The sequence below is a fragment of the Vipera berus genome, assembly GCF_964194415.1.
Source record: "Vipera berus genome assembly, chromosome: 12".
Taxonomy (NCBI): Eukaryota; Metazoa; Chordata; class Lepidosauria; order Squamata; family Viperidae; genus Vipera; species Vipera berus.
In genome coordinates this window covers 8587135-8614108 of record NC_138215.1, presented here as the reverse complement: position 1 = coordinate 8614108, position 26974 = coordinate 8587135, and the positions used below count along the sequence as shown (strand labels likewise).

Sequence of the window (26974 nt, the reverse complement as noted above, 5' to 3'; positions counted from 1 at the left end):
GCTGTCCAGTCTCTTCTTAAAAACCTCCAGTGTTGGAGCATTCACCACTTCTGGAGGCAGGTTGTTCCACTGGTTAATTGTTCTAACTGTCAGGAAGTTTCTCCTTAGTTCTAGGTTGCTTCTCTCCTTGACTAGTTTCCATCCGTTGCTTCTTGTCCTGCTTTCAGGTGCTTTGGAGAATAGCTTGGCTCCCTCTTCTTTGGGGCGGCCCCTGAGATATTGGAACACTGCTATCATGTCACCCCTCGTCCTTCTCTTCCTTAAACTAGACATACCCAATTCCAGCAAACGTTCCTTATATGTTTTAGCCTCCAGTCCCCTAATCATCCTTGTTCCTCTTCTCTGTACTCTTTCTAGAGTCTTGACATCTTTTTTACATCGTGACCAAAACTGGATGCAGTATTCCAGGTGTGGCCTTACCAAAGCATTGTAAAGTGGTATTAGTACTTCACATGATCTTGATTCTATCCCTCTGTTAATGCAGCCTAGCACTGTGTTGGCTTTTCAAGGACTAGGAAATACACTTGAATCCTTTTGAGGAATGACCAACCAAAATTGAAGGTCTGAATTTGGGGGAGTCTCTGATTATCACTCCCAACAGTACAACACTATTATGCAACATATCTCTGAACTGCATTTGCAGAGATGCAGTGCAGTCTTCATTTCATCAATGCGAATCAAATGTGGCATAGCAGGGAAGCCACTGGGCCAATGGCAGGAACTCTGGATACTAGTCCCTCTCTTAGGCATGGAGGCTCCAAGTGGGACTTTGAGCCAGTTCCCTTTCTCTCAACCCAAGAATCAGTGGGGAGAGGTGCTGGACTAGGAATGGGGAGACCCAAGTTGCAGTCTACATTCAAGGGTCCTTGGTGCTCGCTGAGCTTGGTTGTTTTCTTGCAGACGTTTCATTATCCAACTAGGTAAAATCATCCGTGCTCCAAGGGAGCGAGCTTTGTGTAGTGGAAGGGAGGAAGAGGAGGAGGAGGAGTTACTGGAGGAGGAGGGGGGGCAACTGTGAGGCCCTTGGTGCTCTCTGATCTTGGTTGTTTTCATGCAGACGTTTCATTATGCCAACTAGGTAAGATCATCAGTGCTAGGGGAATTGGGATGTGCAGTGAGGAAGAGGAGGAGAAGAACTATGGGGTCCTTAATGCTCTCTGAGCTTGTTGTCTTGCAGAAGTTCCATAACCCAAACTAGGTAACATCATCAGAACACTGAAGATGTCTATCTAGTTTGGGTAATGAAACATCTGCAAGGAAAACAACCAAGCTCAGAGAGCACCAGGGACCCCTCATCTCATCCCTTTATTCTCCTCTTTTAATCTACATTCAATCACAGATATTCACTGGGAGACCTTGGGCCACCCTTTCCCTCAAAGCTCAAAAACCAGCATGGAGTAGTAGTGAAGGTGTTAGGAGTCGTGAGACCCAGGTTTTATTTTATCCTCAGCCACTGAAGCTTCCCAGGTGACTTTAGTCCAATCCTAACTCATAGAATTCTTATTGTGTGGGGAAACAACAGAAGAATGGAACGTTATGTATAGAGAGGGGAAAAGGGAATGTTCCAGCTTCCATTTCAAAATAACTCTAAAAAGACTAGGAGAGTGCCGCGTAGTAGAGTGAGCGCCTGTTACGCGTCCCAGCTTCTGCCAACCTAGCAGTTCGATAGCACATAAAAATGCAAGTAGAAAAATAGGGACCACTACGGTGGGAAGGTAACAGCATTCCATGCACCTTTGGCATCTAGTCATGCTGGCCACATGACCACGGAGACGTCCTCGGACAAGCGCTGACTAGGAGAGACGTAGAAAAGTGCCCTGGAGGGTTTTAGAGTCTCCCTGGAGTCATGGTGGGCCAAGAGAAAATGCTGGACATACACCCAGCAATAAAAGTCCTCCCACTCCCCCACCCCCAATGAGAAATCCTTCCACCTTCAAGGCATTTGTAAATTCTTAGCCTTCTTGTGTATCTCTTTCCAGCCCGGGGAAGGCAAAGAGAGGCAATTTACAAGACCGCCTGCCACAGTGTAATTCATCCCAGGCTGCTCTTCAATTTGCAATTTACTGCTGAAGGCCCTGGGAAGGGGGGAGGATCAGGGTGTGAAACTCCTTTGCAAAGCACCCAAAGCAGCACACTGACACAATCTTTGCCCTGCTGGGACTTCACCTTTCTGAGGCCAGAGAAGAATGTTTCATGCTTCTATTTATAATGGCCACAGATCTGCACTCTGACAGGCAAGGAACAGCTGCCTCGTCCCCTTGTATCTTGGCAGAGGAAGTCGTAGTTCCTGAAAAAGCCAAGCTGAGCTCCTTCAGGCTCAGAGCGCTCTCTCTCTCTCTCTCTCTCTCTCTCTCTCTCTCTCTCTCTCTCTCTCTCTCTCTCTCTCTCTCTCTCTCTCTCTCTCTCTCTCTCTCTCTCTCTCTCTCTCTCTCTCTCTCTCTCTCTCTCTCTCTCTCTCTCTCTCTCTCTCTCTCTCTCTCTCTCTCTCTCTCTCTCTCTCTCTCTCTCTCTCTCTCTCTCTCATTCTCCCTCTCTGTCAGCTTGACTCAGTTGTTCCAGAGGAAACTGGACATCCTTGATCGTCGCTAAGCGTGCCCATGACAAGCCTGAGTCTCCAATCTGGCACAAGCGCATTTGAGTTCCAGGAACACATATGGCTCCTAAAAATTCTTGGACACAATCCTGGAACTCCATCCAACGTGGCTGCCAAAAAAATGTAATTGTTAATATGACAGAAGGGGGAAATTATGGAATGCAAGAGGAGGAACCAGATGAGCTGCAATCCATACGTTGGCTTGTTGGGTTCATATGTCTTCTCTCTTCCAAGAGTTCTAAACTCTCATATAAGGACTTTAGCCCCCAGTTTTATCTCCCTGACAAGGACTCTACAACAATGAGCAACTGGCCCAACATGCCCATGCATTTTCATGGATGTGGGTCGCCCTTGAACCTGGTTCTGCCTGGATGTACTCCATGAGCTACCAGGAATGACCAACCATTGATTGTCTACCTTTTTAATGTTTCTTGGTGGCTTTCCCTACCCTGGTGGTTAACTCTACCTGTCCACACCAAACGGTGCAGCATTTAAGACCAAATAAGTGAAACGTTAGAAACAGGGGTATACAAGGTTTGGCTACTTGTGATGCAAGTAGAGGCAGAGCTTTAAGCATAACATCACAGCTACCCTCTTGACTTTTTCTTCACCACATCCTGCAGATATAAAAAGGTAAAGGTAAAGGTTCCCCCGCACATGCGTGCTAGTCGTTTCCGACTCTAGGGGCCGGTGCTCATCTCCGTTTCAAAGCCAAAGAGCCAGCGCTTGTCCGAGGACGTCTCCGTGGTCATGTGGACAGCATGACTAGACACCAAAGGGGCACGGAACGCTGTTACCTTCCCACCGGAGTGGTCCCTATTTTTCTACTTGCATTTTTAAGTGCTTTCGAACTGCTAGGTTGGCAGAAGCTGGGACGAGTAACAAGCGCTCACTCTGTTACGCGGCACTCGGGATTCGACCCACCAAACTGCTGACCTCCCGATCGACAAGCTCAGTGTCCTAACCCACTGAGCCACCGTGTCCTAGCCTAGCCTCAATCATCCCTGTCCATTCCATTTCATACTTCCTACCTGGCCTCTGCATTCATTTGTTTGAACTGGTTGATTTGTTCAGCCAAGGAAGTAAAAGCAGCTTGGAAAAGAAAGAAGATTCCCACCAGATCAATCAGGGTCTGATAACAGAATATTCTGATACCATGCATACATCCTGGAACATTCCCTTTTCCCCTAGAAAGGTTTTCTGGAAGTTCAGCCAATCTAACTATATTTAATTAAGTCAGCTTAAGATTTTAAAAAAGGTAAAGGTTTCCCTGTCCATTGTGTCCGACTCTAGGACACGGTGCTCATCTCTATTTCTTGGCCAAGGGAGCAAGCATTGTCCGAAGATATTTTCCGTGGTCCTTTGGCTATACACCTTCCCACTGAAGTGGTACCTATTAATCTACTTGCATTGCATGCTTTCAAACTCATAGATGGAAATGAGCTGGGGCAAAGGAACAGGAGCTCACCCCGTCATCTGGAGGTCTCAAACCTGGCCTGTCAGCTCTCCAGAGCATAAGCTCAGCATCTTTAACCATTGAGCCATTGCGCCCCTTAATTCAGGTTAAGGGTATATGAAATTCCATTAAACTGATTTTCACCAAGTCCTTTCCACCTCTTTGCCCAGGCTCTGCCTTCCTTTAGGATTGAACCCCTGCCGTCTAGTCATTCTTCTTAACGTCACGTCTGGCCATGGACCAAACAAATAAAATATAACCCGGCTGGACCAGAGTTGCAACGGATGGTAACTTCCTCGTGGGCTGACAAATCTCACATGCTGGATGCTTCAATTAATTACATCACAGCAGGGGGAAAGGGCTGCCAACAGAAACACAAAAGGCACCCGACCAAGCACTTTTCTTGCATGCAGGTTCAAACGCTCAGGTAATGGCCAAGTGCTCTTCCCGGAGAGACAAAAAGTTTGTCTAGTGGTTAAGGCAGGGGTCCCCAACCTTGGCAACTTTAAGACTTGTGGACTTCAACTCCCAGAATTCCCCAGCCAGCCATGCTGGCTGGGGAATTCTGGGAGTTGAAGTCCACAGTTCTTGTGCCAAGGTTGGAGACCCCTGGGTTAAGGTGCCAGGTTAGAAAGCAGGAGTCCATGAGTTCAAATCCCACCTCAGCCATGAAAGCCAACTAGGTGACTTCGGGCCAGTCCCTCTTTCACAGCCCAACTCACTTAACAGGGTGGTTATTGTGGGGGAAATCGGAGGAGGAATGGAATATTGTGCGTGTTCACTGCCTTGAGTTATTTGTAAAAAAATAATAAAGGCAGGGTCCAAATACATAAATAAAAGTGGAGATGGTTGGCACCAAGTCAATGCACCGCATTTGCAAGGGTGCTGCCTCCCTCTCTCCCTGCCCCCCTCAAGGGTTGGGGGAAGAGCAAAAGGTATCAAGGCACAAATGCCCCCCCTCCCACTGACCATTAGGGAGGACAATGTATTCCAATGTCTAACTGGAAGAAACTTGTAGGATGTTGGCACAGACCCTCAGGAAGCAAGGCCCGCCACAAAATGTCACAGTATGGAATGGATTTGTTAAGAATTCCAGTCTGCCACACACGTCCTCTTCACAGTGATGTAGCCTGGGTGTAGGATGAGGGTTTAAAGGTTCAACTCCACTGAAGATGTTATCTAGCCTGGTAACGAAATGTTTGGAAACCAATCCACGTGCGCAGGGAAGCTTCAGCCTCGCACATTTTCTTCTAGATATTTCATTCCCATTTCTGGTTTTATTTTTTTTCCCTTCCTTTCTCCTAACTCCTCCAATAATGTGCCAGCATTCCTTGGTCACTTAGCAACTGTGCATCTCATTGGCCTATTATGAGAGGTGACTATCTCAGAATTTAGCGGTAGGGATTCGGTGGGACCCTCCACTTTGATGGCCTCCTCAGATTCAAAAATATAGAATCAAGATCAAAAATATAGAATCAAGATCACGCGAAATACTGCTACCACTATACAAAGCCCTAGTAAGACCACACCTGGAATACTGCAGCCAATTTTGGTCACCATACCACAAAAAAAGATGTTGAGAGTTTAGAAAAAATTCAGAGAAGAGCAACTAAGATGATTCAAGGCCTGGAGACTAAAACATACGAAGAACGGCTGCGGGACTTGGGTTTGACTAGTCCAGGAGTAGGCAACCTCGGCTCTTTTATGACTCATGGACTTCAACTCCCAGAATTCCTGAGTCAGCTGACTCGAATTCTGGGAGTTGAAGTCCATGAGTCATAAAAGAGCCGAGGTTGCCTACCCCTGGACTAGTCTAAAGAAAAGAAGAAATAGGGGTGACCTGATAGCCCTTGCTATCCTATTACGCATGTGTGCTTTGAAAATTAGCTCCTGCCTTGACAAGGAGGTTGGTCTAGAAGACCTTTGAGGTCCCTTCTAGACCTGTGATTCTATGTCCTGTGCCTTCAACCAAGGATCTCCTCTAGTCTAAGTCAAGGAAGGGAGACTGCATTGCTGGTTAACTGCAGTGTTGGAAGATGCATCGCAAAAACATTAGAGGGAGGGAGAATCCAGAGAAAACAAGTGGACAATGCCTGAACAAAATCAAAACCAAACACACATCTCATTAAATGAATTAAACACCATCAATTCTTTCCCTATTTCCCCTTCTGTCATCCTGGGGGCGGGGGGGGGGGGAAGAACCTAAGCTGGCCACATCCTTTGCAAAGCTCTAAGAGCTGCATCAGCTTTTGGGAAGAGGCCAACTTTTTGTTTTTTCTTAATTTAATGCCAGTCAAATCTTTTGGAGCAAAGAGTGAATCGAACGGACATTCCCACTTCTGCAAGCCTCATCTTTCACTCTGTCTGCGTGTTGTTCAATTACACAAGACCTGCCGGATGAATGAGGGTAAAAAAAATAAAAAATCAATAGGCCACAATGGCTTTTGCTCATTCAGTAACCGCATGGAGATTGTGCTCCTGAACTGGAGTCTTCGTATTGATTAAAAGGAAGAAAGTCTTGTATGAAAATCACAGGTGTAATGCTAAGCTGAGGAGTGTATTGATTTTAAAATAAGATCACCTGCTTTACTCTAGCCAGACCTTATAAGGAGGTTAGATCCCTAACGGGTTGTGTTTGTCTGTTTGTTTTTAAAGAATAGAGCAGAACAGAATATTCTTTATTGGCCAAGCGTGATTGGACACACAAGGAATTTTCTCTGGCGCAGAAACTCTCAGGGTACATACAAACAACAAAGTGACACGCAACGTATTTTCATATATGGTGGACCTGTAAAAAGGTTAAAGTTTTTTGGATTAAAATCTGGTGGAATATGCAGAAGATATTTAAGCAAAGGATAAAGTTCTGTCCGCAACTGTTTTTATTGGGCATAATTACGGATACTACTGTTGTGGACACTAAGTTGATGTTGAACTTAATTACAGCAGCAAGACTTTTAGTAGGTCAATATTGGAAGAAGGAGGAACTGCCGACTATAGAAGAATGGACTCTAAAAGTTTCTGACCTGGCGGAAATGGCAAAGATTTCGGCTTATTTGAAAGACCATTCGCAACAACGTTATATTATGGAGTGGAAAAAGTGGATTGATTACATCCAGAACAAATATGGGACCAAAAAGTTTCATTTAGCATTTGTATAAGTTTTGATGCGATATTAGTATTGCTTGTAGTCATTTTATATGAGCTAGAGTGCGATAGACTTAATAGCATATGGTTGTTTATGATTGTTTTTACTTTTATACCTTGTATTTAGCTCTGGGAAGTCGGGGAGGGGGGAGGGGGGAAGGGGTGGGGGGAGGGTTAGGAAGGGTTGGGGGGAGGGAGGGGGGAGGGATTGTTAAAGATAAAATGTATTGTAAAACTTTTCAATAAAAAAACAAAAAAAAACAAAGTGACATAATCCTAAAATACCAATAGGAAATGAGACATAAGACAGCACTGTGGGAATTAGGTGTTCAGCAGAGTGATGGCATGGGGGGGGGGAAACCTGTCCCTGTGTCTAATTGTTCGGGCATGCAATGCCCTGTAGTGGCGTCCCAAGGGGAGGAGTTGAAACAGTTGATGTCCAGGTTGTGACAGGTCTGTAGATATCTTCTCAGCCCTCCTTCTGACCTCGATGGAAGTCAGGCTGGTTGCAACTGTTCTTTCCGCCGTCTTAACTATCCGTTGGAGTCTGTCCTTGTCCTGTTTGGTTGCCGTACAAACCAGACAGTTACACAAGTAGTCCTTGACTTACAACAGTTCATTTAGTGACCGTTCAAAGTTACAACGGGACTGAAGAAAATGACTTTTCACACAAACACTGCAGTATCCCCACGATCATGGGATCCAAATTCAGATGCTTGGCACCTGACTCCTACTTATGATGGTCGCAGTGTCCCAGAGTTACGTGATGATGCCCTTTTGTGACCCTCTGGCAAGCAATTTTTCCATGGGGAAGCAGCGATTCTGCAGTGATTCACTTAACAACTGTGGCAAGAAAGGTTGTAAAATGGGACAAAACTCCCTTCACGAATGTCTCCCTTAACAACAGAAATTTGAGGCTCCATTGTGGTCCATGAAGGACTTACCTGTAGAAGTACAGATGACAGACTCAATAATTCCTCCCTAAAAATTGGGGCAAGGCAAACTTTAAGTCTTGTCTTCCCTTCTCTCATTTATTAATCAGTGCTTAATTTCCTAAAAAGAAAATATGAGGTTGAAGCAAACACCATTTAGGTAAAGGTTCCCCCGCACGTGCGTGCTAGTCGTTGCCGACTCTAGGGGCCGGTGCTCATCTCCGTTTCAAAGCCAAAGAGCCAGCGCTTGTCCGAGGACGTCTCCGTGGTCATGTGGCTGGCATGACTAGACGCCAAAGGCGCACGGAACGCTGTTACCTTCCCACCGTAGTGGTCCCTATTTTTCTACTTGCATTTTCACGTGCTTTCGAACTGCTAGGTTGGCAGAAGCTGGGACGAGTAACAGGCACTCACTCTGTTACGCGGCACTCGGGATTCGACCCGCCAAACTGCCGACCTTCTGATCGACAAGCTCAGCATCCTAACCCACTGAGCCACCATGTCCCTCTAAACACCATTTACTCCCACTCAATTCATTTGGCCATCACACCGAAGAATAAGAGAGCTGGTGTTGGGATCCTTCGGTCCTACTTTTAAAAATCCGAAACACCAGCAGGGAAATGAAAGCACATCATTTAGAGCAGAGGATCCCAATCCCCGGTCTGTGGACTGGTACTGGTCCGCACAAACAAGCCTTAAAGGCCCATCCGCAGGATGCAGGCAGCACACAAAACCACATACTCTCTGGGTCCGTGGAAAAACTTCTCTCCATGGAACCGGTCCCCGATGCCCAAAAGATTGGGGACCTCTGTTCTAGAAGACCTCCAAGGTCCCTTCCAACTCTGTTATTCTGAAATAAGCCACTTGTTGGGTACCATCCCACTCTGAGCTCTTCAGGCCTATTGGCAAAAACCAGATCTTCAGGATTTTGTGAAAGAATGTCAAAGTGGGGGTCAGTCTAATCTCCACAGGGATGATGCTGTATAGCAGGGGTCCCCAACCCCCGGTCCGTGGACCAGTACCGGGCTACGGCATGCCAGCAACCAGTCCACACAAACAAGCAAAGCCTCATCCGTGGGATGCAGGCAGCACACAAAACCACACACTCTCCGGTCCACGGAAAAACCTCTCTCCATGGAACTGGTCCCTGGTGCCCAAAAAGTTGGGGACCTCTGATTTAGGGCAACCTTAGTGCAAAGTTCGACTGATTTTCTGCTTGTAAGAAGAGTTAACCAAGTTACAAAAGTAGCTTGTAAATCTAGAAAACCTTAAAATAAATCTGACACAGAAATTAATTCAAGTGAAAACCATTCCTGACAACCATGCCTTAATAGGTGGATTTGTACTCCATTCAAAACTTATGGGTTGTTTTTTTTTTAACTTACAGAGTTAATACCTTAATTTCATGGGATATTTAAAGCGGAACAGATTCTCAGTTTTGACTCAATCTTTGTAGCTTATAATTTTATGTGGTGGTTTAGGTTACATTGACTTATGATTATTTAATCATTCATAATTTATTGTGGTACATCATAAAACTCTTCTCCCTAACATTTTAGATCCCTTGTTTATTCCTCTGTACATTACTTTTTTAACATGGTGTTCTATTTTCAATTTGTGCATGTCTAGAGTCCCTTGCTCTCCAAAACGTTAAATAAAGAAATGGCTATCCATTTCAGTACTTACAAAAAGGTGAAGTACTACTGGACTGTATGGTCTAAATTACCAACGTATTAGTAAATGAGAGGCTGAAACTAATCATGAAAAACACAATAATGTATATGATCCATCCCGTAGTTACTCTCAACTGTTTCTACGCAAGATAAATTTTTAAACAGAGAGTCTTAAATATGGACTTTTTGGTTAAAAAAAAAACCTTTAAGTTGGTGTATCTGAATACTGATTCTTTGTATTTATCACATATGTATTTTATTACTGTATTTTCATTTATCTGGTTCACCCTGCAAATAGATCCTATATTTTATTTTTATTTTAATATGGTCACAAGATTAATCAATTAATAAGTTACTGCTGCTATTACAGGAAAGAAAGAAAGAAAGAAAGAAAGAAAGAAAGAAAGAAAGAAAGAAAGAAAGAAAGAGAGAGAGAGAGAGAGAGAGAGAGAAAGAAAGAGAGAGAGAGAGAGAGAGAGAGAGAGAGAGAGGGAAGGAAGGAAGGAAGGAAGGAAGGAAGGAAGGAAGGAAGGAAGGAAGGAAGGAAGGAAGATGATATGATATTGAAAGGAGTAGATTATTATTCAGAAATTTCTAATGAGTCTAAAGGTCTATAGAAGAAGCCACCTGAAAGTCATAAAGTCAGACAAGTCAACTATATACAAATAAGAAAAGCAGAAGTTGCTCGCTAACTGAAACCGCAAGCAGAGGAAATATAGAAATAACTGGAGGAGCCGAGCTTTGTTAACAGAAAATTAGATGGTGATAGATAGGATGTCCACAAAGGGGCTTCCTGGAACATGGGAGGGATAGTGGTTTTCGGCGGTTTGGAGTAGTTATCGGATGATTGGGGAAGGGGCGTTGAGTGCGATAGGGGAGGGGGGAACCTGCGTCAGGGATATAAAAATGTGTCAAACAGCTCTTTAAGGTGTGGCTGAACTCCTACGTGTGTTTCAGCTCACCAAGCCTTCGCAAATGCTTCTTTTTAAATAAAACTTTGTTGCTGGAATTCCAATTGATTTTGTTTGTTTGGGGATCCTGAGCCACATTCCAAATGATATGATATGATATATGATATATGATATATATGATATACGTAAGGGACGCAGTGGTTCAGTGGGTTAGGACGCTGAGGTTGTCGATCAGAAGGTCGGCAGTTTGGCGGGTCGAATCCCGAGTGCCACGTAGCAGAGTGAGCGCCTGTTACTCGTCCCAGCTTCTGCCAACCTAGCAGTTTGAAAGCACGTAAAAGTGCAAGTAGAAAAATAGGGACCACTACGGTGGGAAGGTAACAGCGTTCCGTGCACCTTTGGCGTCTAGTCATGCCGACCACGTGACCACGGAGACGTCCTCGGACAAGCGCTGGCTCTTCGGCCTTGAAACGGAGATGAGCACTGGCCCCTAGAGTCGGAATCGACTAGCACGCATGTGCGGGGGAACCTTTACCTTTACCTATATGATATATATGATACATGATATATGATATGAAATGATATATCCCATTAGAATAGAATAGTTGGAAGGGACTTTGGAGGTCTTCTAGTCCAACCCCCTGCTCAAGCAGCAAAACCTATACCTATAACCTATATGATATGATGTGATACCAGTATGATATGATAAAACAACTCAAGCAAATTTATGCAAATAAGTACGAAAAAACCAAAACACCATAGCCCTTTGCTGGAAGCCAAATGTTGACTAACTCCCAGAACATCAATACATTCTAAGAAATGTACACAGAAGTGTGTAATCTTTTGGTGGCCAGGTGCCACAACTTTTATAGGGGCAAGGTAACAATGGGTGGAGCAATGATGTAACATAGGCAGAGTCACATGGCTGACATGTGGATTGAGAGGCTGGGCCTTTATTTTTGTTTTAAAAGGACAGTATGTTAGGTCTGTTTTGCAAAGACAGGGCCTGACCATATTCCTGACAGATTATGTATTATTCAAATTTAACCCTACTCGCCCATCCATGGAAACCATCATTACTAACCATAGACATGGCCTATAAAGCTCTTTCAAGTTTTCCATTTGTTATCTCGGATACTCAGATGGATTAAATTACAAGGGCTGCATGTAATTAGCTGGCCACTAATAAGATCCTAGTGCAGGATAATTGCAACATCCACTAATTACAGATAACATTTGCTTAGCTCAAACCAGGCTTGTTTGCATTTCATTTCCTAAGTTAAATAACTTAAAAAAAATACTAATCACATATGTCCATGCTGGATTTATCACGGCCCTGGGAAAGTTATTACATCAAAATCATTAGGAGCCATCGGGGGAAAAATCAGGATAGAGATGAAACCCAACCATGAACGAAACTCAGCTCTCAAATGCCCTCAGAAATATGACTTGAGAAAGATTGAGAGTAACCTCTGAAAGCAAGGTCAGAATAATAGAAGAATTGGAGAGTAGTCCCTATTCAATTAGACCAGGGGTCCTCAAACTTGGCCACTTTATTTTTTTATTTATTTATTTATTTTAATTTTAATTCCATTTATATCCCGCCCTTCTCCGAAGACTCAGGGTGGCTTACAAGCTTAGCAGTAGCCTTCATTCTATGTATATGCCTGCTTATTAGGGCTTTCACACACACCCCAAGCGGCATTATTACAAAGTCAGCTTAATTGCCCCCAACAATCTGGGTCCTCATTTTACCTACCTCGGAAGGATGGAAGGCTGAGTCAACCTTGAGCCTGGTGGGACTCGAACCTGCACTAATTGCAGGCAGCTGGGGTTACTTAAGGAGGCGTCAGCCCACTGCTCCACCAAGGCTCTAATTCTGGAAGTTGAAGTCCACAAGTTTTAAAGTGGCCAAGTTTGAGGTCCCCTGAATTAGACCAAAGGAACATGGAGTTCAGTTTCCTGGAATCAACAACTGAGACCAGTACCTCCATATAGTGTCAGGCACCAGGGAAATCAGGAGATCCAGGCAGCTCAAATGTATATAAAGATTTATTGTAAGCTTAAGCTCTCTACAAGAATCTGAGCTACTAATGATTAAGGGAAATGAGCGGGAGATAAGAATAGAAGGAATTTAAGCTGGGCTGGGCTTAAGATCTTTTGTGGGCATGCAGGGACTCATGACTGATAATGCATTTGAGCCCTCCCTTGGGCTCAGCCCGGTCATCTCCTACAAAGAGTATACACGAGTCCTTTCCCATCACTGGACAGGAGCATCTGGTACTCAAAGATAGAAAACTGGCCTCGAATCAACAATTGTGCACAATAATAATTTCATTGCCTTTTTTTGTAAGACAATATTCCTAATCCTATTCCTAAGAAAAGAAGAAATAAGGGTAACATGATAGCAGTATTCCAGTACTTGAAAGGCTGCCTCAAAGAAGAGGGGGTCAAACTATTCTCCAAAGCACCAGAGGGCAGGACAAGAAACAATGGTTGGAAACTGAGCAAAGAGAGAAGCAACCTGGAATTAAGGAGAAACTTCCTCACAGTGAGGACAGCTTGGAACAGCTTGCCTCCAGAAATTGTTGGCGCTCCATCACTGGAAGGTTTTAGGAAGAGACTGGATCGCCACTGTCAGACAAGTGATTGCTCAGTCTCTTCCTAAAAACCTCCAGTGATGGAGCGCCCACGATTTCTGAAGGCAAAGCTGTTCCACTGGTTAATTGTCCTCACTCTTAGGAAGTTTCTCCTTAATTCCAGGTTGAATGAGAAGCCTTTACTCTGTAGCCCAAACTGTTTTGTAATCCAAGTTTTTAGCAAGACGCGTGGTGACTTCCTCTATTTCCATTGAAGATCCTTCTCATCTATCTTTGGCTATGATACAGCTATATAGTAGCCTCAGATCATGGGCTCCATCCCTAACCACCTGTTTAGAGATGGACAACATGGGAGTCTAAATAAGAAGAAACCAGTTGCAAACCTAAGCACCAGGAGTTAAGGAGCCTCAGGAAGCTGGCCAAACTGTTACAAGGGTGCTGTGGACTTTAAATATATGATCTTACCAGGCCCACAGATTTCCCAGGTGGAAGGGGAGGAAGGCAAAGGAGAAAGAGAGGGATAAAATACATAATCAGCTCATTGTTCTGGAACAAAGGAGAATGCACGTTGCTTGCTACAACAACAAGCTCTTTATGACCAAGGCACAACCTTTTGAGTAAGGCGCCTTCAGCCTGGGCAATAAAAAATATGTGTTAGCCAGGCTTCTCAGAACAACTTGCATCTGAAATGTTCCAAGAGAAATAACCTTTCCTTGAATACAATAAGCATCACACACAGAGACAAAAAGGGAGCAGGCTACGGCGAAACCGTTTCTTGATTACGCTTCCTGAAAAGTAGATAAGAGTCACTTCCCAGTTTTAGTCCCCGCAGTTCTGCAAATCCGCCTGCAAACCACTTTGTCAGGTAACATCGTTATGAGTTGTATGACTTCAGTTCTCCCTCCGTTGCATTCTATAAGAATACAGGATAACTGAGTTGGAAGGGACCGTGGAGGTCTTCCAGTTCAGAGGTCCCCAACCTTGGCCACTTTAAGTCTTGTGGACTTCAACTCCCAGAGTTCCCCAGCCAGACATGCTGACTAGGGAATTCTGGGAGCTGAAGTCCACAGGTCTTAAAGTTGCCAAGGTTGGGGGCCCCTGTTCTAGTTCAATTCCCTGCCCAAGCAGGAGACCTTATGCCACTCTGGACAAATGGTTGTCCAATCTCTTTTTAAAAAACCTCCAGCGATGGAGCACCCATAACTTCTGGAGGCAGGTTGTTCCACTGGTTAATTGTCCTCACTGACAGGAAATTTCTCCTCAGGTCTAGGTTGGTTCTCTCCTTGATAAGCTTCCATCCATTGCTTCTTGGAGAATAAGTTTCTTTTCCTTTCCTTCTTTGCGACACCACCTCAAATATCGGAAGACTATTATCATGTCCCCACTAGTCCTTGATAAGGGTGATGTGTCTCAGGGGATGCGTTAAGCTACAATACAATGTTGGGACATTGCAGGTGAAGTGAATATGGCATTTATGTGGTTGTTCGGTTTTTTTAAACTTAACCTTAGGATTTAGCCTAGTCAGATCAAGAAACAAACTCTGCAGAGATTCTATGAGTGCTATTTTATTGTTGTAGCATATATTATCAACAGGGTCTTGAAATTTTATCTGAAATCTTTGCTGCCTCCTTTTAGGGAATTACGTTCCTTAACAGCAGAGCTGTTTTGAGTCTCTTTCTCACTATTTCTACTTTGTCAAGGCCAAGCAACCACTCCATCCTCCTTCACGAGGCCAGAGCTAAATTCTTCTAAAATGATTGTATTTCTCTCTCTCTCTCTCTCTCTCTCTCTCTCTCTCTCTCTCTCTCTCTCTCTCTCTCTCTCTCTGTGTGTGTGTGTGTGTGTGTGTGTGAGAGAGAGAGAGAGAGAGAGAGAGAGAGAGAGAGAGAGAGAGAGAGAGAGAGAGAGAGAGAGAGAGAGAGGAAATCATGATCATCCCAAAGGTGCTTTTTAAGAGGAAACTGCACTTCGGTTTTCTTTGAAGATGTTTCGCTCATCATCCGAAAAGCTTCTTCAGAGTCGGAACTGAAGAAGCTTCTTGGATGAGAAGTAAAACATCTTCAAGTAGAAACAAAGAAAGTCCAGTTTGCCTCTTGAAAGAGCACCTTTGGGACAGCCATGACCTGGATGACTGAGAATCTCCATGGACATTCACGATCATAATACAATTAAAAATGGAGGCAGGTTTTGGATGGTGCAATCATGTTAGCATCTTGATTTAAAAATAATAATAATAATTCTCTGCCCTGTGGACATCACTGGACTTTGTTTACACAGCATGTTTAATCTGATCAGGTCAGCTAAGAATTCAGAGAGCAGGATAACTTTGGTCAATATTAAACCTGGGTCAACGCCTTGGGGCAGTGTGTTGTAGCAAACTCAGCTCTTTTCAGAGATCCCTACTGAAACACAAGCTTTGTTCTTTTCTAAAGTGTACACAGCATCATGATGGATGCAGAAAAGAGGTGGGGCTTGTGCAACCGTTTGACATAAGGGAAGGATGGTTCAAGGGTAATTCCCAAATAGATAAAGCATTTGACAGAAGGTAAGCGCACAATAGGGCATTTGTCTCTGAAAGGAACTAAGCACACATATCCCAAGCAACCCTACATCAAGGATCAGCTTGAATCAGGCAATCTTGGTGATTTATTACTGTTTTATTTTTATTGCTTTCTCTTCCTTTTGTAAAGGAAATCTAAAAAGGTAAAAATCACTTTAGTTCTGGAAACAGAAGTAAGGACTGTTGTGTACTGGGTTTCTTGCAAGCAGGAGACAAGGCGAGAGAGTTCAAGCAGGAACATTGCTTTACTGAATAACAGGAACTGAACTAGTAACCAAGGCTTCTATGCAGCTACTTATACTGCTGGCCACTAGGTGGTGGCCAATAGGTTTGAAGGAACCTATTCCCGCCCTAGAGCCAACCAATGGTCGTCCTGGAGACTGCATGTCTAGGCAGCCTGCGACCATTACACAGACTCCCTGATTAAGCAATCTCAAGAAGCATTCAAAGACATGTGGAACAGTTCAAGTAAAAGAGGCCCAATACATTACAGGGACCCTGTTATTAAATGCAGAACACTCCCAAAATCTGCATTTGAAAGAAAAAGGCCACTCTTCTGAAGACAGCAAAGTCCATATTTGGGACAGAGAGGACCGCTGGTTTGAAAGAGGCGGCCATCTATGTCAAAACTGAACAGCCTTCTCTCAACAGAGAGGGAGGGATATGGCACAGTCTACAACACAGTCCTTTCAGCAGTTCCAAGAAGGCCCCAAACATTTCCACCACTCAGGTGACCCTGAGGACACAGGTAAACCTCCAGGTGTCCTCAACGACTCTCTAAAAGAAGACAAATGACCAGCTGACTGCAAGGAATATAAATCCTTCCATTCCCCCTCTCCTCCAGTCAGAGCTGAAGAACCTTATTGGATGAGAAGCGAAACGTCTTCAAGGGAAAACAAAGGAAGTCCAGTTGCCTCCTAAAAAAAAGCAGCTTTGGGAGAACCATGACCTGGATGACGGAGAATCTCCCAAGACAACACTCCCCAAAGTTACCAGGAGAAATCACCACAACATCACACATGCCATGATACCCTCAATTAAATGTGATAAGATTATATAGTTAGATGATTTGCAACCATCTGAGCAATGACGTTGTGATATGTGTGACAACATCTGTCCCCTTTGCCCCACCCCACCCTGGATATCCAGGAGCAGGCTAAAAACACGGTCCACCTCCCTCCATTGCTCAAGTGACATAACAAGACCTGTGGCTACATAATATGTCTTTCAGAGATTGGTCCAAATGTAATATAGGTAGCCCTCACAACAGCTTATTTAGTGACTGTTCGAATGGGAAAAAAGTGACTTATGACTATTTTTCATACTTATGACCCTTGCACATCATCATCATCATCAGGTTGGAAGGGACCTTGGAGATCATCTAGTACAACCCCCTGCTCAGGCAGAAAACCCTACACCATTTTAGACAAATGGCTGTCCAGTCTCTTCTTAAAAACTTCCAGCGTTGGAGCATTCACTGCTTCTGGAGGCGGGTTGTTCCACTGGTTAATTGTTCTAACTGTCAGGAAGTTTCTCCTTAGTTCTAGGTTGCTTCTCTCCTTGATGAGTTTCCATCCGTTGCTTCTTGTCCCACCTTCAGGTGCTTGGGATAATAGCTTGACTCCCTCTTCTTTGTGGCAGCCCCTGAGATAGTGGAACACTGCTATCATGTCACCCCTCACCCTTCTCTTCATTAAACTAGACATACCCAATTCCAGCAATCACTGCTAAGCTTGTAAGCCGCCCTGAGTCTTCGGAGAAGGGCGGGATATAAATGGAATTAAAATAAAAATAAATAAAATATGTTTGAGCCTCCAGTAACCTAATCATCTTTGTTGCTCTTCTCTGTACTCTTTCTAGAGTCCCAACATCTTTTTTACATCGTGGTGACCAAAACTGGATGCAATATTCCAAGTGTGGCCTTACCAAGGCATTGTAAAGCGGTATTAGTACTTCTCGTGATCAAAATTCAGATGTTTGGCAACTGGCTCATATTTATGACATTTGTAGTGTCCCGGGGTCTCCTTTTGTGACCTTCTGACAAGCAAACTCCATAGGGAAGCCCGATTCATTTAACAACCACGTTACTAACAATGGCAGTTGTTTGCTTAATCACTGTGACAAGAAAGGTCATAAAAACGGGATAAAACTCACTTAACAATTATCTCACTTAGCAACAGAAATTCCTGGCTCAATTTCGGCCGTTAAGTCAAGAGCTGCCTGGAATGTCCCCAGAGGGAGACTGTGACCTGCTCTGGTACAAATCACCTGAGCAAAATAGACACATTAAGCCCTATTCGGGTTGCAGAAGTTTCTAACAGCAATCTTCAGTTTAAGGGGACTTTCCCTGATTGGTGCATCAGCAAAAAAAAAAGCTCAGTCTTCTTGCAAAACAGGAGGCTTGATCCATGGTTGTGTACGTGGTTTGATCCTCTGCTTGCTGCCCACCTCAGTTCACTCTGCAAAAAAGCTCTTAGCTAAAGGAAGTAGAGTAACCGCGGCAGCAGACTGCAGGCTCAGATTCGCCATGATGCAGTGTGCTTCTCTTTTTAATTTGAGATAAAAGCATCCCTAAGCATTTCCCCGCTCCACATGGAAAGGAGGTTTCCAATTAATTGCTTAGCTGTCGCTTCATGTTCTGACTTAAAGCAGAGCTAGAAGAATGCGGCAGTAGTCTATCCCAGTGTGATAGAACGAGCACTGAAGGGGGAGGATTTGACCAAGGCAGCGTTTCCAGAAAGAGACCCGGATTAACAGACTGTGCAGTTCTGAGCTGGATGGGGAAGTGGGGAAGAATTCTCGGTAGCCATACTCTAGGCCAGTGGTGGCGAACCTATGGCACGCGTGCCAGAGGCGGCACTCAGAGCCCTCTCTGTTGGCATGCACGCCACCACCAGCAGCGGTCCATCAGGCCACCACCGCCGCCCAGAGCAGGAGTCTCGCTGAGCACAAAGGACGCGAAGTGGCCAAGTAGCAAGCTCAAGTAGAGGTGGTAGAGCAGAGGTCACCAACCATTGTCAACTGGTGGAATGGAAGAAAAAGGAGGGGAAAGCAGTTTACATGCATGCGTGCACGCACGGGACCGCGAGCATGCATGCCCTGCAAATGGGGCAGGGCTAGTGCCTGCGTGATACGCACTAGCCTTGCCCCGTTCTTGCATGGTGCAGTGCCTTGTAACTGTACCACGTGCCCCGGCAGCGGCCATTTTTGCACTTTGCAGCACGGTGGCCCATTTTTGCACCCCTGGTTTTTGCGTGCCATAGGCGGCTCTCAGAGGCGCCTCCCTGCCCCCCCTCCCCCCAAGGGCACCACAATGCTGATACGCCCCTGGCACTTTGTGATAAATAAGTGGGTTTTGGGTTGCGGTTTGGGCACTCGGTCTCTAAACGTTTCGCCATCACTGCTCTAGGCTCTCTCAGGATATACTGTATCTAGTAGCTTTGAAAGTTATAGCTTTAGTTTGGCAAGATTCTGTCTGCTAGATGCAAGCGAATAAAATAATTCAACTGGAGTTTATTGCCTCGTCGCTGGGATTGGACCCGACACCAGCCAGCAATTAGAAATTGACATTAGAAATTTATATCCAAAGTAAGATTTTTCCACCTGTTTTCTGAAAGGTTTCAGAAAAGAGAAGAGAAGAGCAACCAAGATGATTAGGGGGCTGTAGGCTAAAACATATAGGGAACGGTTGCTGGAATTGGGTATGTGTAGTTTAATGAAGAGAAGGGTGAGGGGTGACATGATAGCAGTGTTCCAATATCTCAGGGGCTGCCACAAAGAAGAGGCAGTCAAGCTATTCTCCAAAGCGCCCAAAGGCAGGACAAGAAGCAATGGATGGAAACTAGTCAAGGAGAGAAGCAACCTAGAACTAAGGAGAAACTTCCTGACAGTTAGAACAATTAACCAGTGGAACAACCTGCCTCCAGAAGCTGTAAATGCTCCAACACTGGAAGTTTTTAAGAAGAGACTGGCCAGCCACTTGTCTGAAATGGTATAGGGTTTCCTGCCTGAGCAGGGGGTTGGACTAGATGACCTCCAAGGTCCCTTCCAACTTTATATTATTATTATTATTATTATTATTATTATTATTATTAATACTCAGTGCCTCTTACTTCTTTTTTTCTCTTTAACTGTATGAAAATGTAAGCACTGAGAATAAGACTTCCTGTTGTTCAACCTGCTATTCAAAAACGCCTGCCTTCTCCAAGGCCAAATTCAGGTATTCTCCTAAACCAGGCTTTGTTTAATCTTGGTTTATGGAAGGCACCATTCACTTAACCAAGATAAAACCAGTCAAAGCACCTTAGGGTTTTGCAGGGTTTGGAAGTCAAAGCATGCTCCTTAGCAGACATGGGAAATGATGTGCAAACTGGGAACGACGGATAAGTTATTACTAGAAATTATTTTTTTAAAAGGATGTGGTCAAGCACTTCCCCTAAAAAATATTGTGCCTTTTGCAATAAAAGGTCAAGAAACATCTCTAGGTTGAGTTTGACTGCGGCTGATCTCATGAACAAATCCACATAATTTACTTGGCAGGAATATGGAAGTTACACACACACACACACACACACACAGAGAGAGAGAGAGAGAGAGAGAGAGAGAGAGAGAGAGAGAGAGAGAGAGAGAGAGAGAGAGAGAGAGAGAGAGAGAGAGGGATCTATCTTTGGCATCTAGTCTACAAGCTCAATATTTTATATCTTCTATCACAGTGCTATCAATGAGGTACAACATAAAATGTTTTATATGAAAGGAACAAACAGTCTATAAAGAGCTTTTGATCCAGTTAAATCAGCAAGGCATAGCCTAGGACAGTAATCAACAAGTTTTACAGTTATCAAACAATGAAAACAGTTCTTTGTTTCAGTCCAAATAAGAGGGAGCTTTTTCAAAACATCTCAGACACACACACACATGCACACACACACAAAATTCACATGAATATAAAAGAGGGAGGAGGAGGAAGAAGCACAGACAGATTCTGTTACTATAACCAATCATTATAGTCATTTTTAGCCTTCCATGGGGTGTCTTTGTTGGTCTGGCCTGCCTCTTTGGGTTGAGAAATGGGAAATGCTCCAGAGGTTATGCTCCACGGGTTCTTTCATTATATTCCTAGTTAAAAAGTGGAGCCTGGGAGGATTTATCTGGAAATAAAGATGATGCTGAAAGCAGACAGTTTGCTTTGCTGCCTGTGGGCGGAATATTGCCTGCTCTCTAGCTTAAAGCCTTCACAGACAATTCCTTGTGTGTCCAATTATACTTGGCCAATAAAGAATTCTATTCTGTTCTGTTCTGTTCCATTCCCACTCCCAATCCATTCCCATTCCCTTCCCTTCCATTCTATTCCCATGCCCTTCCCTTCCATTCCCACTCCCATTCTATTCCCATTCCCATTCCCTTCCATTCTATTCCCATTCCCACTCCCATTCTATTCCCCTTCCCTTCCCTTCCCTTCCCTTCCATTCCATTCTAGACAAGGTTTGGTTTTGAAGAAAACTCTCAAGCTTCCATTCCTTGAGATGATCCATAGAAGATATCATAACCATAAACGTCACATGGAATAAATGATTTTGTAGCATAGAAATAAGGGGGGGGGAGGTTCAGTTGATGCTGAATGAACAGGCACACACGCACACACCAATTCTATCTGGGGAGCAGCGGGATCGGAATTGCTATTCTGTGCAAATGTGCTTTCCTTTACACATCAGAATGCAAATACTACTTTAAGCTGCAAAGGGATAGATTCCCAAGGACGGCGAGCCAAAATGAGATTGCATTGATTCACCTCCTGCTTGTGAGAAATTGTGAGGTGGCTGAGAAAGAAACGGAAGGGAAAGACAGACGGGGAGTCTTCTGTTTGCAACTTCGCTTGTAATTCTGATCAGTGATCATCATCATCATCATCATCATCATCATCATCATAAAAGAGTCAGATGGGGAGTCCATTGGCAACACCAATTAAGTCCAAGTGGAGAGAAATCTAGGAAGAGGCATTTGACGCTGATCTCTGCTATAAGAATCTTTCTCTAATTGGGGCACGGAAATTCTTCTTTTAGTTTCCAAGAGCAGCACTGAAGATACTTTCTGGAAATTTGCCAATAGTTTGTGCATCCTTGATCTTGCCAGGATCTGCAGAGTTAGACCCCACCCTTGTAGCCCTGGGGAAAATGCCTCTGAATTAATTCCATTTGACACATAGCTGGCTGACATAACTGCCAGCCAGTGTAGGGGGTTGATCTATCAAGAGGAGACTCATTGAGGCCAAGAGATATCACCAGTAATGAGACCACAGAGAGCCGAAGAAAGCTGAAGAAAGAAAGAAAGAAAGAAAGAAAGAAAGAGAGAGAGAGAGAGAGAGAGAGAGAGAGAGAGAGAGAGAGAGAGAGAGAGAGAGAGAGAGAGAGAGAGAGAGAGAAATGGATACAAGCTACGGATTGTCCAGTTATTGTAAAACATGTTCTGTAGAAGAGAACAGAAGTTCTGAGAAACAGATGTTCTGTAGAAATCCAGTGCATTGTTGATAGACCTATCCATTTCTAGTCAGACAGATAAATGAAGAAATGATAAGAGAGATCTAATCCAGGTTTGTCAACATGGTCCTTAAGCGAGGGATCCAAAGGTGCTTTTCAAAAGGCAACTGGACTTCCAACATTTCCTTGAAAACATGTCACTTCTCATCCAAGAAGCTTCTTCAGTTCATGAGAATTGGATAATTGGATCCTTGGATGAGAAGCAAAATGCCTTTAAGAGAAAAAACAAACAAGAAAGTCCAGTTGGACAGCCATGACCTGGATGGTTAAGAATGGTCAACCCCCTGCTCAGGCAAGAAACCCTATACCATTTCAGACAAATGGCTGTCCAGTCTCTTTTTAAAAACTTCCAGTATTGGAGCATTCACAGCTTCTGGAGGCAGGTTGTTCCACTGATTTAATTGTTCTAACTGAGAAAATTTCTCCTTAGTTCTAGGTTGCTTCTCTCCTTGATTAGTTTCCATCTATTGCTTCTTGTTCCGCCTTCAGGTGCTTTGGAGAATAGCTTGACTCCCTCTTCTTTGTGGGAGCCCCTGAAATATTGGAAGACTGCTATCATGTCCCCCCTCGTCCTTCTCTTCATTAAACTAGACATACCCAATTCCAGCAACTGTTCCTTGTAAGTTTTAGCTTCCAGTCCCCTGATCGTATTTGTTGCTCTTCTCTGTACTCTTTCTAGAGTCTCAACATCTTTTGGACATCGTGGTGACCAAAACTGGATGCAGTATTCCAAGTGTGGCCTTATATGATGTCTATGAGTACAAGAAACTACCAAGGCCACCCAAACGGGCAAATCTGAGCAACTCTTCAGAGTCAAATACAGGTGTCCTCAACGTAAGACCACAAAAGGGACCAGAATTTCCACTGCTAAGCAAGTGGTCATTAAGTAAGACATACTGATTTTTACAACCTTTTTTTTGCCATGGTTGATGAGTGAATCACAGCAGTTAAGTGAGTCACATGGTCGTTAAGCAAATCTCATTTCTCCCCCCCCCCCCATTGACTTTGCTTGTTGTCAACTGGGAAGGTCACCAATGATGCTTATAGGAGCCTGGGAGGCTGCAATCATTGTGAATACATGCCAGTTGCCAAGCGCCCAAACTTTGACCCCATCACCATAGTAACCTGCGACAGTTGAAAGTTGTAAGTCACTTTTATCGGTGCCATGGTAACTCCGAATGTTTTCTAAATGAATTGTGGTGAATTGCCCACATATGACACAACAGCCATATCACCAATACGTGGCATTGGTTATGTGGCAGGAAAATAACAACAGGGCAGCAAGTGCAGATAGGAAGAAGCTGAGATCAATCCTTGGGCCGATCACGATCGTCACCCAAGACTTGTTTTCGATTCCCCAAGAACAAGGCAATTTCAGAGGTTAAGATGGGCCAATGACATTAGAAAAGTGAGAATATTCTGGAACATTAGAGCGATGAAAAAGAAAAAAAGCAGCTCTGTTCTCTTTAGACAACTGTAATCAATCACTTCTACCTCGGTCTCAAATGATCCATGTGACTAAAATTTAAAAGGCTGCAGAAATGTGGCTCGTGGAAAACATTGGGAAAATATCTGCCTAATGAATCAGATTGCGGATGTCAACCCGAGAGGATTATTAACAGAAAATTAGTTCTGTTAAATGCCAGCAGCCTTGAACAAACAGAATGGTTATCTTCGCGAGGCCATTTCAATTACAAGCACAAAGAACAATTGCATTTTGGAAATTTTTCATTCTCTACTCAAGCAGCTTCCATAGCCTGTCAGAGATATCTTACAAAACATTCCGAGTCTTAAAGGTGTCTGTTGCAAACTTTAAAATTCTTCTGGTCTAAATCATCTCCTTTTCTGTGTGAGTCACAAAATATCCATTCTGCTGCCCAGCAATAGACAATTCTTTTTTTTTTAAATTCCATTTATATCCCGCCCTTCTCCGAAGACTCAGGGCGGCTTACAAGCTTAGCAGTAGCCTTCATTCTATGTATATGCCTGCTTATTAGGGCTTTCACACACACCCCAAGCAGCATTATTACAAAGTCAGCTTAATTGCCCCCAACAATCTGGGTCCTCATTTTACCTACCTCGGAAGGATGGAAGGCTGAGTCAACCTTGAGCCTGGTGGGATGCGAACCTGCACTAATTGCAGGCAGCTGGTGTTACTTAAGGAGGCATTAGCCCACTGCTCCACCAAGGCTCTTTTCCTGAGATCAAATTAAGAGAGGATTTCTTAAGCAGCAGAAAGAAAATCGCTGATTGGATGTAGTATGTTCAGAGACAGTGGAATTTGGAGGCTGCCACCCATCCACCCTGAATCCTGCCAGGATCAACTTCTAGAGTGGATCTCCAGTAATGTAGGATCACCAAGCCAAATACCATCCTGCAGCTAAGTTTCACACTTCAGTGGTAACTTAATAAATATTGAGTTTGTATTTGCTATGGAAAACCTCAAGTTAAGTAAGCTGGCAACCGAAAACGAAGTGAAGATGGTTGCAGCCAAATTCGTTTGAAGGTTGAATTTGGCTGAAGCATCTCCAGACCAGGAAAAGATTATGCACAAGGAAGGGTACTTTGCATTGCACTGCAGTTTATTGATATATTTTAATTTGCAAACACCCAGTGATCTGGGAGCTCCTCATACTCAGTGTTGTAATCCAGATGTGTCACGATTTATTTATTTTTATTTGTCATAACACAATGGATGGGCTTCTAAGATCTCACACGCAGGATGCAAGGACAACAGTGTTCTCCCCTTGTTGTTGTTTTCCAACTAACTGGATTTCAGAGGCAATAGGTTTGCTTCTTGTAGATCTCCAAGTTCCATCGGCTTACCCTTGCAAACCATTATGGACAAACCACCCTGTCTCTTATTAATGTAGTCCAAGCAATTCAGCCCAAGTTCAGTTCTTTATTTGTTTACAACAACAGACAGAAACTTGCCAGATGAAATCCTTACTATTCTCAGCCTAATGGATAAGGTATACTCTGGGAGATTCTCGTGAGTGGCTATAACAATAGCACTTAGACTTATATACCGCTTCACAGTGCTTTGCAGCCCTCTCTAAGGGGTTTACAGAGTCCGCATCGTGCTCCAATCTGGGTCGTCATTTTACCGACCTCAGAAGGATGGAAGCCTGAGTCGACCTTGAGCTGGTCAGGATCGAACTGCCAAATGGCAGGCAGCTGGCAGGCAGCAGAAGTAGCCTGCAGTACTCCACTCTAACCACTGTGCCACCAGGGCTCCTACTCTATCCCAGAGGTCCCCAACCTCTTGGGCACCAGGGACCGGTTCTGGGGAGAGAGGTTTTTCCACGGCCCGGAAAGGGGTGGGGTTTTGTGTGCTGCCTGCATCCCATGGATGAGGCTTTGCTTGTTTGTGCAGCCTGGTTGCTGTCATGCCGTAGCATGGTACTCGTCCAGGGACTGGAGATTGGGGAGCCCTACTCTATCCTATCCTTACTCTCTTCCTCTGCCTCTTATCTTGCTCCCCTTTCTGGAATGTGCTGCCTCTTTTTGGGGGGAAACTTCCACTTCACTGTAGTCCATCACACCAGCTCCTTCTCTCTCACAAGCCCACCACTAGCCAGTCTGCCAGGAAAAAAAAAATCTAAGATGGGAACTGTAATTTCTGGGCAGACAACAAGAGTTCTCAACTAGATTTGAAAACAGAAGTGGACGTGTTTAGACACTTGCCAAAACCTTATGGCCCAGAAGGATCCATTGCAAATTCCACCAGAGAGTTTATTCCACCGTAGCCAACTCCATGAAAGCACCACACTGACAGTCCACTGAAATCAGATAAACTCCAATTGCATCGAGGTCCCAACCACAATATATTCTTCGCTAGTTTCCATGTCTCCTAAAAGTGCTTGTCTAAGATATACCTGTAAATGTCCACCACACAGAAAGATGGTGGATGAAGGCAGAGCTCCAAAGACAGTATTTATGAGCTAAAGACTGGAAATATCAATCAACAGCTCCTTTAGGAGAAGAAAAACAAAAGAGGCAGGAGGAATAATGAGAGAATCTAAAATCAGTTGCCTCAGGAGCAAATTCCAAAAAAGATGATTCATTTATACAGGAATTAGTTTGATTTCTAGTGAACCATGTGAACTGGGCAGAGGAGAAAGGAAAGAAAGTTGTCCTTGTTTTCTAGTTGTATTAAGTGTGCCATGGGCAGAACATTATTCCAATTTGCAAATGCATTATAATACCAATTTAATGTACTATAAACGGGGGGATTTGTATTGTACATTTAAGGGAGCCGGGAAAAGCAGAATCAGATTGTCCAAATCCTCTTTTCAAAATTACCCGGGAAAATATCAGACAAAATTCTGATTTAGAAGAAGTAGTTAACAAAATGGAAAAATGAATCACCCTCAACATTTCCATGCTTTCTTTCTTTCTTTCTCTTTCTTTCTTTCTTTCTTTCTTTCTTTCTTTCTTTCTTTCTTTCTTTCTTTCTTTCTTTCTTTCTTTTTCTTTCTCTTTCTTTCTTTCTTTCTCTTTCTTTTCTTCCTTCCTTCCTTCCTTCCTTCCCTCCCTCCCTCCCTCCATCCCTCCTTCCTTCCTCATTCA

The 26974-nt window shown here is 44.0% G+C and overlaps 1 protein-coding gene across 1 annotated transcript in view; it reads right to left on the bottom strand.

Moving 5' to 3' along the window:
• The window catches only part of SLCO3A1 (solute carrier organic anion transporter family member 3A1), a 122344-nt gene that overhangs the window by 65190 nt on the left and 30180 nt on the right, over positions 1–26974 (bottom strand). The gene's annotated exons all lie outside the window — the stretch shown is intronic.